The sequence below is a fragment of the Oryctolagus cuniculus genome, chromosome 1 (assembly GCF_964237555.1).
Source record: "Oryctolagus cuniculus chromosome 1, mOryCun1.1, whole genome shotgun sequence".
NCBI lineage: Eukaryota > Metazoa > Chordata > Mammalia > Lagomorpha > Leporidae > Oryctolagus > Oryctolagus cuniculus.
In genome coordinates this window covers 99,873,267-99,888,423 of record NC_091432.1, presented here as the reverse complement: position 1 = coordinate 99,888,423, position 15,157 = coordinate 99,873,267, and the positions used below count along the sequence as shown (strand labels likewise).

General features: G+C 47.2%; 1 long non-coding RNA gene across 1 annotated transcript; it reads right to left on the bottom strand.

Moving 5' to 3' along the window:
* Window positions 1-11,372: 11,372 nt before the first annotated feature.
* LOC138850558 (uncharacterized) lies at window positions 11,373-12,650 on the bottom strand. Its single transcript, XR_011390491.1, has 2 exons — window positions 12,542-12,650; window positions 11,373-11,909 (listed from the first exon to the last, which is right to left on the bottom strand). It is a non-coding gene; the product is annotated as an uncharacterized lncRNA (long non-coding RNA).
* Window positions 12,651-15,157: the final 2,507 nt, after the last annotated feature.

Here is a 15,157-nt window from a genome sequence, read left to right as displayed (position 1 = left end):
CCCGGTGTGCCAGCGCCGCAAGGCGGAGGATTAGCCTAGTGAGCCGCAGCGCCGGCTGCTTCACTTTCAATCCAGCTCCCTGCTAATGCACCTAGGAAAGCAGCAGGAGATGGCCCAGTGCTGGGGCCCCTGCACCCATGTAGGAGACCAGGATGAAGGTCCTCTTTTTGCCCTGCCCAGCCCTGGCCATTGCATCCATTTAGGGACTGAACCAGCAAATGGAAGCTCTGTGTGTTTGTGTGTCTCCTCTCTCTGTAAGTCTGCCTTTCAAATACATAAATAACTTTTTAAAAAGGGGGGGGGTAAGTTTATTGTGCTGCAAAAATTTTTTTGAAATACATTCATAGGTTTTTCATAATATATATTTTTCATGAACTTTTAAAATGTTTTATAACATTCATTTATTTATTTTAAAGGTTTGTTTATTCAAAGGGCAGAGTTCAGAGAGAAAAGGAGGGACAGAGAGAGATTTTCCATCTGCTGGTTCACTCCCCAAATGACTACAACAGCCAGGGCTGGGCCAGGCCAAAGCCAGGAGCCTAGAACTCCATCAGGGTCTCCCAGAGTGGGTGGCAGAAGCCCAAGCACTTGGGCCACCTTCTGCTGCTTTCTCAGGCACATTAGCAGGGAGCTGGGTTGGAAATGGAGCAGCTGGCACTCACACGGCACTCATACAGGATGCCAGTGACACAGGCGTGGCTTACCCTGCTGCACCACAACACCAACCCCTATTCATTTTTATTTGAAAGGCAGAGAGAAAATCTTCCATCCAGTGGTTCACACACCCCCCCACCTCCAAGTGCCAACAACAGCCAGGGCTGGGCCCAGGATGAAGCCAGGTGTCTGGAATTTCATCCGGGTCTCCCATGCGGATGGTAGGGAGTCAAGTACTGAACTGCTGCCATCATCTGTTGGCATTTGTATGAGGCTGGAGTTGCAAACAGGGCCAGGATTCAAACCCAGGCACTGCAATATGCAATGTGGGTGTCCCAAGCAGCAGCTAACCCCATCGCTCCAATCACACCTGCCCTTTCTTGCACTTCATAGTAATCTTCACAGAGACTCCATGAATTAGATGCTATTGCTATCCACCACTTAAATGAGGTGATTTCGGGATAAAAACCAAACTTTTTGTTGTTGTTCCTGTTCATGATTGCAAACACAGTGACGGAGCTGGCATCTGACCTGATGTCACATTGCACTGCCTTCTCTCACCTTTGCACGTATCCTCACATTTTAGGAACTCTTTACTTCAGACATGCAGTTGTGGACAGAAAATATTTATGACTTTGTAAACATTATTTTCTCTTGTATTTATTGTCATATAAAAGATAAAAGAAGTGGGGATGGCACTGTGGCATAGTAGGCTAAGTCTCCGCCTGTGGCACCAACATCTCATATGGACACTGGTTCATGTCCTGGCTGCCCCTCTTCCAATCCAGCTCTCTGCTAATGGCCTGGGAAAGCAGTGGAAGATGGCCCAGGTGCTTGGGCCCCTGCATGGGAAATCTGGAAGAAGCTCCTACCTACTAGCTTTGGATTGGCCCAGCTCCAACCATTGTGGCCATTTGGGGAGTGAACCAGAAGATGGAAGATTCTCTCTCTCTCTCTCTGTCTCCCTCTCTCTGTGTGTAACTCTGCCTCTCAAATAAATAAATGACATCTTTTTTTAAAAAAAAAAAAAAAGAAAGAAAAAGAAAAAAGAAGTGACAACATACAAGTTGAATACTTTGACTTGCCAAAACAAAGTATTTTTAAAGAAAGTAAAATCTGTAACAGTACTGCTTTAACAAATTATGCTTTATTGTTGTTGTTATTATTATTATTATTATTTGAAAGGCAGAGACTGACACAGAGAGATCTTCCCTACACTGGTTCACTCCTCATATGCCCACAAGAGTCAGGGCTGGACTCTGGCCTCAGAATCAGCCCGTAAGGCATTCAGATCTGGCTGAAGAGCCCATGAGAGTATTTTAGGCATGGAAAGCCAAGACACTCTGGCAAAAAAAAAAAAAAAAAAAAAACACACACACACAAAACCAAACACCTAAATGAAAGATCTCTGCGAGTGAGATCCCAGTGTAAAGAACGGAGCCATCAAAGAAGGAGGTACCTTTCTCTGAAGGGAGGAGAGAACTTCCACTTTGACTATGACCCTGTCGGAATAAGATCAGATGTTGCAGTTGATTTCTCAACAATGTGCAGTGGATTTGTTTCTGAGAGGAGGAGCATGGTGGGGGCAAGAGGTGCGGAGTCACCACACAGACCCCGGGAGTCGGGTGAAAGCGGGCTTGAGGCAAGCAGCCCTCAGACTCGTTTATTTCAGTTGGTACATCTTATATAGCCAAAACCAGCCAATCTGGTCAAGGGGCGGTCTATGCCCCAACCAATCACAGCCTGTTGCCAGGCAGTTTCCAAAGCCATCCAATCACAGCCTGTTGCCAGGCAGGCTCTGTTGCCAGGTGGGTTTCAAAGCCATTCCTGAGTAACTGGATCGCTTGCCAGTGGCCATCTTGGCATGACTTTCTCATTCCACCACAATCAGAGTTGGCAAACTCAAAAGGCTTCCATAGCCTTGGCAACTCATGACAAGAGCCTAGGGTGATTACTGACGCCGTAAACAAGAGTGTCAACTTGCTAAGTCAACAACAGGAGTCACTGTGCACTTACTCCTCATGTAGGATCTCTGCCCTTAATGTGCTGTACATTGTGATTTAATGCTATAACTAGTACTCAAATAGTATTTTACACTTTGTGTTTCTGTGCAGGTGTAAACTGTTGAAAGCTTTACTTAATATATGCTAAATTGATCTCTGTATATAAAGAGAATTGAAAATGAATAATCTTGATGTGAATGGAAGGAGAGAGGGAGCGGGAGAGGGGAGGGTTGCGGGTGGGAGGGAAGTTATGGAGGGGGGAAAGCCATTGTAATCCATAAGCTGTACTTCGGAAATTTATATTCGTTAAATGAAAGTTAAAAAAAAAAAGAATCAGGGCTGGGCCAGACTGAAGGCAGGAACCAGGAACTCAGTCTGGTACCTCAAGTACCCAGGTACCTGAGCCATCACCAGCTGCCTCCCAGGATGCACCTTAGCAAGAAGCTTGATTGGAAGCAGAGCGAGGACTCAAACCTTGGTATGGGATGTGTGTCTCCAGTGGCGTCTTAACCACTGCACCAAATGTCTACCCCACAAATTATGTTTTGCTGGCAAATGTGGGAGACTGTAGTTTTCAAAGACGACCACACCGCTAGCCTGCTACCCAACAAGCTCCAGTTCCAATCTGATTCACATCCACTCTTCCCACCAGAGATGGGGCCATGTCCCCCACACCTAGAATGCGGCAGAAAGTGCTTACTGCCCTGGCCAGTGGAGTATGGCAGAAGCAATGTCATGTGGCTTCCCAGGCTAGGTCTGAACAGAAATATGGGTTCAAAGGTCGCAGATGATTCCAGTCCCCAGCCTTCAACACCTCCAGATGAGACCCCAGACATTGTGAGGAAACATAAGGCATCCCTAACAGGCTGTGTCTGAATTCATGACCCACCGAAACAGTGAGAAAAAACGGAATAGCTGTTTTGAGCCATTTGGGGAAGAATTTACACAGCAATAACTAAGGTTACCCTTACCTTTAATTTCCCAGTTCTGCCACATTGGTGCCTTGAGGTTCTCTGAGACTCTCGTACCCCAGATCACCACGTCCCGCAATGTCACACCTTGAATGTCACACCTTCTCTTGAATGTCTTCACCTTAGGCCAAGCACAGACATCTTCACACCTGGATCATCTCAATAATGTGAAAGCCGTGAGCATCAAACTGCAGTCAGTCACAGGAAGATAAAGCCTGGAGGTTGGGAAGGAAGCTTGTGCACACCTGCCCGACGGCAACTCACACCACACACCGCCAGCAGCGCGCCTTGAGGAAGGCCACGGCCAGCTCACCCAAACAACGTGAGGTCGTCCGCCCGGGACTGTCTGTTCCACCTCGGCCTGGCCCACCCTTGTGGCTAATCTTGTGGCCAAGGTTAGTTTTCAACATACCTGATGTAATCATCCTCATTTCTGCCTTGAAAAACTGCCCTGGCCCCGACCCAAACTTGACCTTTAGAGATTCTCTCTCGGACTGTTACCAGGTTGGCAAAAGTGGATGTGAAGCAAGACCACGTTTGCTGGCGACATGGGGCCTCCTGGGCCAGGGAGTGGTGCCGACACGGAGCCCACGCTCCTCTGCCTTCCATGGCTCGCCTTACTCTGCCCTGGTGAGTCCCCTCCCAGGCTGAGCCCCTCTTTGGGATCTAGTTTGGGTAAGGCCCTTGCATTCCTGTGGGGGACTGTAGGACTTCGGTCTCTCCTGATGAGTTCTCAGATTTCCCCTGAACTTCCATCTCAGAGGAGCTCATCTGTCTTCTGGCGAATTCTTTTTTCATTCTGCATGCCTGGTTTATTTACTATTTCATGTCACCTAAACACCTAATTTAAAACTTTGGTGAGCACCTTTATTTTGGTTTCATTCCAGTTTGGTTACTCATGTCTATAAATGACTAAACTCTTATTACCTTTTTTTTTTTTTTTTTAGTCCCTATCTGTTTCTGAAAATCTTCCAAAAGCAAAACCAAACACTAAATGGTGAATGTGGATGGCCAATTAAAAGCTGTCTCCACACGTAAGCGATTCTAATCTCTGATGACTCAAGTCTCTCTTGTAAAGATGACCTGATTGACAGCTTTCTGTTGTAGCAGATTAAAACTACAGTCTGCGGCGCCGGCATCCCACGGCCTGGCTGCTCCACTTCCAATCCAGCTCCCTGCTAATGGCCTGGGAAAGCAGTAGAAGATGGGACAAGTGCTTGGACCCCTGCACCCACATGGGAGACCCAGAAGAAGCTCCTGGCTTCAGATCAGCACAGCTCCAGCCTTTGCATCCCCTGGGGGAGTGAATCAGAGGATAGAAAACTCTCTCTCTCTCCCTCTCTCTCTCTCTCTCTCTTTCTATGCTTTCAAATAAATGAATCTTAAAAAATGAAAAAATTACCTGATCATAGGCAAGATTACCCACAGAGTGCTGGCCTGGCACAAGACAATTTCTGTTCAACTAGGGAAACCTTGGTCACGGGTTGGACAAACGAAGGAAAAGGCCATGTGCTAAGTGAAAAGGGAACACTTGGCCAAAATCCTTAGCATTCTCAAATAGAGCTTACAGAATTCTATTTATTTGAAAGGCAGAGTGACAGAGACAGAGGAAGACACAGAATTTTCCATCCACTAATTTACTTCCCAAGTGGCCACAACAGCTGGGACTGGCACAGGCTGAAACCAGGAGCCAGGAACTCTATCCAGGTCTCCCACGTGGGTGCAGGGACTCAGGGGCTTTGGCCATCCTCTCCTGCTTTCCCTGGGCATTAGCAGGGAGCTGGGTTGGAAGCAGAGCAGCCAGGACTCAAACTGGTACACATATGGGATGCTGGCGTAGCAGGTGGTAGCTTAACCCAGGGCACCACAACGTGAGAGGAGGAGACAGAGAGATCTTCCATCTACTTGTTCACAGCCCAGATAGTCATAACAGCCCATTCCGGGCCAGGTCAAAGCCAAGAGCTAAGAACTCCATCAACGCCTCCCATATGGGTGGCAGGGGCCCAGGCACATTAGCAGGGAGCTGGATTGGAAGTGGAGCAGTAGGACTTGAAGTGGTACTCTGATATGGGATGCGGTGTTCCAGGCAGCAGCTTGACTCACTGTGCCAAAATGCTGGCCCTTGAGAGGATTCTCTAGTTGAGAAACACATCAAGGAACATACCCATTCAGGGAATCCAGCCAGCGGATATACATATATATGATTTATTTATTTGAAATTGATTTATTTATTTGAAAGGCAGAGTTAGAGAGAGGGAGGGAGAGGTCTTCCATCTGCTGGTTCACCCCCCAGATAACCAGATGACCACAATAGCCAGGACTGGGTCAGGCCAAAGCCAGGAGCCAGGAGCTTCTTCCAGGTCTCCCATGTGGGTACAGGGGCCCAAACACTTGGGCCATCTTCCACTGCTTTCCCAGGCAATTAGCAGGGAGCTGGATTGGAAGTGGAACAGCCAGGCTTAAATTGGCACTCATCTGGGAAAACCAGCATCAGAAGCAGCAGTTTTACCTGTTATACCACAACACTAGCCCCCCGCCCCTAGCCAGCTATATTATGGCCTATTTTCATGCAAGTCCTTTTTTAAAAAATCAATTTTAGGGTTACATGTAAGAATACTTTAGCAGTATTTTGTTCTCTTCATATTTGAATGATAGCTCTTTTCCTTATATTAAGAAGTACACACACACACACATACATACACAAAGTGAAATGAAACTAGGGGAAAAAAAGGAAAGGAATAAAACCATTTCAATTTAATGGTCTTGCAATTTACATAGCTCCATAGCAACCTAGATACTTAAGTCTTCCCTTTTAAAAATGTAAAACGAACTGTGCCTGACTAATAATTGCTTTCAGTGATGAAAGAGTTCATTTTAATTTTAACCACCCTATAACTTGGTCAAACTCTTGAGCTCGGAACAATAATAAAAGACCTCTCTGTCTGCTATACAAACTGCTTGGTCTGACATGTGGGTCAGGAAAATAACAAGTCAATGTCATGATGCAACCATTCCTGTTTATCAGCAAACCAGGAAAATAAGAACGGCCAAGAAAGGGTGAAGAGAACATGCTGAAAGTGACAGACCTTGGACTTAAGGTTTATGAAAAAATGAATTTTCATTGAGCATAGGTCAAAGTAACTACATTAACAGTTCTGTCATGCAGAAATGGAATGATGAGAAAGCTGACCCTAAAACAAAATTAAAGAACCTTTTTCACATCTGAACCTGGGGCTTTGTATTATTATTCCGGTTGCAGGAATGAATATAATGTCTGAAGATAAATTTGCTATTAAAAGTCTACAGCTTTCTGGGCTCACCCTGGACAGGAGCCCGTGGCTGCTGGGACTCGCGTGGCACAGAGCCCCTGACGCTTTGGGGAACACCTGGGACGATGAAGTTTACACAACATAGAGGTTATGTTCCTACTAAGTATTTTTCCAGAAAGTTCGGTCTGGCTTGCCTCCTATGCTTAGGTCATCTAAAAACTCTGTCTAAAAAAAGACCCAGAATTCCATGTTAACCTGTGTTGAGCACCTTCAGACGCCTGTGTGTGTCGGGGGCGGCCCCACTGGCCCACTGTCGTTGGAGGGGAGGAAACCAGTACAGTGCTTCCCAGGGGGCCGCTGCTGACTGTGTGTTAATCCACGTGTTCAATAAAAGATAACGTCTGTCCTAGGGGGAAAAAAAAAAAAAAAAAAAGACTACAGCTTTCAAATAGTTTATCTTGGATTCGGAATTGATAGTTTCTCAAGGAGAGCTAGCTAATACTGCCACCTGGTGGCAAATCTGTTAAGTAACAACCTCTCTAAACGCCCTTTTTTTTTTTTTTTTTTTTTTTTTTTTTAAGATTTATTTATTTATTTGAGAGGCAAGGTTATAGAGAGAGGGAGAGGCAAAGAGGTCTTCCATCCACTGGTTCACTACCCAAATGACCACAATGGCTGGATCTGGGCCGATCAAAGCCAGAGGTCAGGAGCTTCTTCTGGGTCTTCTGCACAGGCGCAGGTGCCCAAGCACTTGGGCCATCCTCTGCTGCTTTCCCAGGACATAAGCAGAGAGATGGATCAGAAGAGCAGCATCCAGGACACAAACTGGTGCCCATATGGGATGCTGGCACTGCAGGCAGAAGCTTAGCCTGCTAGGCCACAGCGCTGGCCCACAATGCATCTTAAAAAAAAATCATTTTCCTCTCTGCAAATGGCTATAAACCCAAGAGTGCTTTCTAAAAGAATAATTTTAAGAATATTAGAACAATATTTTCACAGCACGAAACAAATGAGAAAATAAGTTTCAGAGAAGCCAGGAGAAATTGCTATTAGATCCATAATACAATAGGGATGTGTGATATCCTCGTTGAAGTTCCTCTATAATGAACAACGTCTATAAAAGTTACACTGTGGGACAATATAACTGTAGTAAGTTGAATAGAATACCCTCACAAGACGTGTCTTAACTCTTGGTACATGTGAATGTGTATTTACCCAAAAATAGGGTCTTCACAGATTTAATTATTTTTTAAGATCTATTTTATTTACTTGAAAGACAGAGTTAGAAAGAGGGAGAGACAAAGATCTCCCACCTGTTGGTTTACTCCCAAATGGCCACAACAGAATTCAGGAGCCTGAAACTCTTGGTTTCCCACATGGGAACCCAAGGACTTGGGCCACCCCTTGCTGCCTTCCCAGGCACATTAGCAGGGAGCTGGATCAGCAATGGAGCAGCTGGGACTTGAACTGACACTATGAGGCAGGCATTGCCTTAACCCACCACACCACAACACCAGCCACACTTTAATTAAGACAAAGTCTTGGTGCTGGCACTGTGGCATAATGGGTAAAGCCACTATGTCAGCACCCCAACTGGGCACCAGCTGGAGTCATAGCTGCTCCACTTCTGATTCAGCTCCCTGATAATGGCCTGGGAAAAGCAGTGGAAGATGGCCCAAGTGCTTGGACTCGGGCCACCCTCATGGGCGACCTAGATGAAGTTCCTACCTCCTGGCTTCAGTCTGACTCAGCCCTGGCTGATGCATCCAATTGGGGAGCCGATAGAAGATAGAAGATCTCAGGCCAGCGCCACGGCTCACTAGGCTAATCCTCCGCCTGCGGCGCTGGCACACCAGGTTCTAGTCCCAGTTGGGGCGCCGGATTCTGTCCCAGTTGCTCCTCTCCCAGTCCAGCTCCTGTTGTGGCCTGGGAAGGCAGTGGAGGATGGCCCAAGTGCTTAGGCCCTGCACCCGCCTGGGAGACCAGGAGGAAGCACCTGGCTCCTGGCTTCAGATTGGCGCAGTGCAGCTCGCCGGCCCCAAAGCACTGGCCATAGTGGCCACTTGCGGGGTGTACCAACAGAAAAAGGAAGACCTTTCTCTCTGTCTCTCTCTCTCTCAATGTCTAACTCTGCCTGTCCAAAAAATAAAAAATAAATACAAAAAAGAAGATAGAAGATCCCTCTATCTCTGTAACTCTGATGTTCAGATTAACAATAATAATAATAATAATAATGGATGAGTTCTTACTGGCTTAGGGCCATCCTTATAATAAGGTAAGACATATACACACAGAGGAGGGTTAAATGCAGGCAGAGATTGGAGGCACGTGTCTACAAACTAAGGAAAACTAGGATTTCTGGCAACCATCACGGCTGGAAGAGGCAAGGATCAAATTTCCCAAGACTGTGCAGAAGGAACCAACCCTGCCAACAACCTCAACCTTGGACTCCTGGCCTGCAGAACCTCGAGAGAACCCATTTCTGCTGTCATAAGCTGCCCAATGGCCGCCACGGCCGGAGCTACGCTGATCCGAAGCCAGGAGCCAGGTGCTTCCTCCTGGTCTCCACTGCACTCCCGGGCCACAGCAGAGAGCTGGACTGGAAGAAGAGCAACCGGGACTAGAACCTGGTGCCCATATGGGATGCAGGCACCACAGGCGGAGGATTAGCCAAGTGAGCCATTGGTCTGGCCCCCAATTTGGTAATTTGTCACAGCAGTCTTAGGAAACAAATACAGATTTTGGTTTTAGGAGGTGGGATGCTACCATAGGAAATACACAAAAATATGGAAATGGCTTTGCAATTGGGTGACTGGCAGAAGAACTTTTTGTAAAGATTTTTTTTTTTTGAAAGTCAGAGTTACGCACAGAGAGAGAGGCAGAGAGGGAGGGAGGGAGGGAGAGAGAGAGAGAGAGAGTCTCTCCCATCCGCTGGTTCATGCTCCAAATGGCCACATTTGGGCTGGGCTGATCTGAAGCCAGGAACCAGGTGCTCTCTCTGTGTAGAAGGACCACCTTCTACTGCTTTCCCAGCCCATAGCACAGAACTGGATCAAAAGTGGAGCAGCCGGGACTCAAATTGGCGCCCATATGGGATGCCAGCACTGCAAGTGGCAGCTTTACTCACTATGCCACAGCACTGGTCCAAGAAAATCTTTTTTTTTTTTTTGAAAAATTTGTTTATTTGTTTACTTATTTGAAAGGCAGAGTTACACATAGAGAGAGTGAGAGACAGAGATCTTCCATTTTGCTGGTTCACTCCCCAGATGACTGCAATGGCCATGGCTGGGCCAGGTTGAAGTCAGGAGTCAGGAGCTTCTTCTGGGTCTCCCACATGGGTACAAGGGCCCAAACACTCAGGCTAACTTCCACTGCTTTTCCCAGGCCATTACCAGGGAGCTGGACCGGAAGTCCAGCAGTACTTCCAAACCGATACTCAAACAGCACACAAACTGGCATCCATACGGGATGCCTCTGTTGCAGGTGGCGGCTTCACTGCTACGCCACAAAGCCGGCCCCAAGAGGAAGAACTTTGAGGCATACGATAGAATAACCCTGTCTAGAGTGTTGAGTTGTGCTTGTGACATCCGCATCTCATATTGGGTTGCCAGTTCAAGCCACAGTTGCTCCACTCTTCACCCAGAAACCTTTCATTTAAGGAATATAAACTTCATGAATTTCATAAGTACAACTTTAGGAACACAGATATTCTTCCTACCGTACCCGCCTTCCCTCCCCTCCTCCTCCTTCCTCTCCTATTCTCATTCTTATTTTTTACTAAGATCTATTTTCAATTAACTTGATATACATATGATTAACTCTACTCAATAAAGAGTTCAACAAAAAAACTTCTTCAAGAGTCAACATAAGGGCTGTTGAAAAGTCACTGCATCTCAAAGTGTTAATTATACTTCTATAGATTGGTTCTTAGGTGCTCTATTAGTTATCCCAGGTCAGGGAGAATATATGGTATTTGTCCTTTTGGGACTGGCTTATTTCACCAAGTATGATGTTTTCCAGTTTCATCCATTTTGTCCTAAATGACAGAATTTCATTATTTTTAACTGCTATGTAGTAGTCTGTGGTGTATATATCCCATAATTTCTATATCCAGTCTCCAGTTGATGGATATTTGGGTTGATTTCATATCTTAGCTATTGTGAATTGAGCTCCATGCTCCACTTCTAATCTAGTTTTTCTGCTAATGTGCCTGGGAAGGCAGTGGAAGATGGCCCAAGTGCTTGGGTCCCTGATACCCATGAGAAAAGACAGAGTTGCTGGCTCCTGGCTTCAGCCTGGCCCAGGCCAGTCACTGTGGTCATTTGGGGTGTGAATCAGTGGTTGGAAGCTGTTTCTGTCACTTTTTCAAAAGAAATTTTTAAGAAGCCTATGCTGCTTTCAAGAGACGATTAGAAATGTGGACATTAAAGAGGATGCTGATGAGGGCTCAGAAGGAAGTCAAGTACACAGAACGCTTTCCTTTTTTTAAAGATTTATTTTATTTATTTGAAAGTTACAGAGAGAGAGGAGAGGCAGAGAGACACAGAGAGAGAGGTCGTCCATCCGCTGGTTCACTTCCCAATTGGCCGCAACGATTGGAGCTGCGTGGATCTGAAGCCAGGAACCAGGACATGGGTGCAGGGGCCCAAGGACTTGGGCCATCTTCCACTGCTTTCCCAGGCCATAGCAGAAAGCTGGTTTGGAAGTGGAGCAGCCAGGACTCCAACCGGCGCCCATATGGGATGCTGGCACTGCAGGCGGCAGCCTTACCCGCTAAGTCACAGTGCCAGTCCCAAACACAGAATGCTTCTGTCACCTTAGGGGATGCATGGCTGTCACGCACAGAATGCTGGTAGACACAGATACCGAAAAGTGCTTCTGTCGAGGTTTCAAAAGGAAATGAAGATCACACTACTGGATACTGGAAGAAATGCGACTCTAATTATATCATGGTAGAAGTTTGGCTGCAGGGTCTTGGTGTTGGATGGAAAGTAGAACTTGTAGGCAATGAGCTAAGATTTCTAAGCAATCTGTTGAAGGCAAGACCTGTTTTCTGCTTGTTGCTTGTATTCAAATCCAAGAGGAAAGGGGCCGGCACTGTGGTGTAGCAGGTAAAGCCACCGCCTGCAGTGCCGGCATCTCATATGGGCATCAGTTCAAGTCCCAGCTGCTCCACTTCCAATCCAGCTCTCTGCTATGGCCTGGGAAATCAGTAGATGTCCCAAGTCCTTGGGCCCCTGCACCCACTTGGGAGACCCAGAGGAGGCTCCTGGCTCCTGGCTTTGGATCAGTGCAGCTCCGGCCGTTGTGGCCATCTGGGGAGTGAACCAGCGTATGGAAGACTTCTCTCTCTCTCTCTCTCTCTCTCTCTCTGCCTCTACTCTAACTCTGATCTTCAAATAAATAAATAAATAAATCTTTAAAAAAATCCACGAGGAAAGAGGTAAGTTGAGGTGGGAATTGTTAGGCAAAAGCAACCAGAACTTGATGATCTGAAAAATCCTAACTACCCTGCAAAAGATGAGAAATGTGCTCTGAAGAGAACACCAAGCACTATGTGGACAACCATTTGCTGCAGAGAGGAGGCGTGTGGCTAGCGGAGCTAAACACCCATCTCAGCAGAAGCCGGAAGCCGAGGGGTTACCTGGGAAGAAGCTGCAGAGAACTCTCACGTCAGATGGCATAGATTTCCCTGACATCCAGAGAAGACTGAAGATTTTTGAGGATTTAGTACCAGCAGAAACACTACCAGCCTGGGTAGGAAGAGACAGACAGAACAGAAAGAGAAGGAAAAGTCCCTGGTGGTTCCCTCTGGGTCTGTTCCACAGCACTAGACCATACATGAGGGCCAGGCCCTGACAGCCTATCACCTCCTGAAGGCCCCACCTCTCTTTTTTTTTTTTTTTTTTAATTTTTTCTTTAATAAATCAGAGAGAGGGTGGATGAAAAAGTCTTTTCATCCACTGGTTCACTCCCCAGATGGCCGCAACAGCCGGAGCTGGGCCAATCCAAAGCCAGGAGCTTCTTCCGGGTCTCCTAAGAGGAAAGCATTAAGGCCAACTTCCAGTGCTTTCCCAGACCATCAGGAAGGAGCTGGATCGGAAGTGGAGCAGCCAGGACTCAAACTGATGCCCATATGGGATGCCGGCATTGCAGGCGGCAGCTTTTACCCACTAGGCCACAGTGCCAGCCCCAGGCCCACCTATTAATACCACAAGGGGGATCAAGTTACAGCAGGAATGTTGGAGGGGGCACCTTCAAACCACAGTCCCCATCATTTTCTTAGAAGCCAGTAGTTTCAAAGGTCCACTCATGAGAGAGGAATTCTGCTGCAGGATGAATCGTACCCTATCAATTCAACTTCACAAATGCGTGGGCACTTCATGGAAAAACCAGAGTTGAAAGATACGTTTCCAGAATTTATTATTTATTTACTTGAAAGGGGTGGGGTGTGGAAAGAATGAGTCTCCCATCTGCTGGTTCACTCCTTAAATGCCTGCAACAACCAGGGCTAGGCCAGATCAAAGACAGAAGCTGGGAACTCAATACAAGACACGCGGTTGCAGAGACCCGCCTTCTCGGGCCATCACCTGCCTCCCAGAGGGCACATGAGCAGGCAGCAAGCAGAAGCAGAGCCCAGACTTGAACCAGCCACTCCAAAATGGGATGCAGGCGTCTCAAGCAGTGACTTCACTGCTGCACCAAATACACATCTGGGGAAGTTTTTCTTTTGGTGCAAAAAATTGAAATTCATGTATATAAGGCATCTTCAAAAAGTTTATGGAAAGTGTGTATTACAAAAAAACTATACCTGGATTCTTTTTTTTTGGACAGGCAGAGTTAGTGAGAGAGAGACAGGGAGAAAGGTCTTCCTTCTGTTGGTTCACCCCCTAAATGGCCGCTACGGCCGGTGTGTTGTGCTAATCCGAAGCCAGGAGCCAGGTGCTTCTCCTGGTCTCCCATGGGGTGCAGGCCCAAGCACTTGGCCATCCTCCACTGCCTTCCCGGGCCACAGCAGAGAGCTGGACTGGAAGAGGAGCAACTGGGACAGAACCGGCACCCCAACTGGGACTAGAACCGGGGTGCCGGCACCACAGGTGGAGGCTTAGCCTAGTGAGCTGCAGTGCCAGCCCTCCATGAATTTTTTTTCTTAAAGATGTGTTTATTTATTTGCAAGGCACAGTAACAGACAGAGAGGGAGAGACAGAGATCTTCATTTGTTTATTCCCCAAATGGCCTCAACAGCTACAGCTGGGCTAGGCCAAAGCCACAAGTCAGGAACTCCAACCTGGTCTCCCACAGGGGAGACAGGGGACCAACTACTTGGCCCATTTGCTGCCTTCCCAGGAGCATTAGCAGGAATGCTAGGTAGGAAGTTGGAAGTGGGGCGGCTGGAAGTGCAGCAGATGATGGCTCAAGTGCTTGGGCCCTGCTAACTTATAGAAGATGCTAGTCCTGCTACGCCAGAAAGCTGGCCCCTCCAAGAACTTCTTGAAGGACTTGCTGTGGATCCCTAACTGAGCAAGAATTGTGCTAAAAAATGGAGAATGAATAAAATGATGAAAATATTTTCCCTGCTTTTATTCTTTAGGTTTGGAGTGAAATCTGAGAAACAGGCTAAAGGAAAAGACCAGATCCACTCGAGTCTTAGGCTTCAGGCCTTGGGGCTACAAGCTCAATTAAGAGAAACACGGGGAATGGGGGGTGGGGTGCAGACTGTGGAGGAGTGGATTAAGACACTTCCTGTGACAGCATCCCGTAACAGTGCTGGTTCAACCCCTGGCTGCTTCATTTCCAACCTAGCCCCCTGCAAATGCACCTAGGGAAGCAGCAGCAGATGGCTCGAGTATTTGGGTCCCTGAGTTACATGGGAGACCAGGCACCTGGCTTTGGCCTGGCCCAGTCCTGGCCATTGTGGCCATCTGGCAAGTGAACTAGCGGATGGAAGACCTAATACATAAGTAGAGAGAGAGAGAGAGAGAGACAGACAGACAGACAGACATTGTGGGAAGGCCAATGATCTAGAAATACCAAAACAAACCTATGCTAATGCAACCTGGGACACAGTAGATGATGGCTCAAGTGTTTGGGCCCCTGCCACCCATGTGGGAGATCGGGTGGAGTTCCTGGTTCCTGGTTCCAGCTTGGTCCAGCCCTGGCAATGTGGGCATTTGGGTGGGGAGTGAACAGAGGATGGGACCTCTTGTCTCTTTCTCTTGCTCTTCAAGTAGCTGAAAATAAACATTTAAAATAAAGCAAA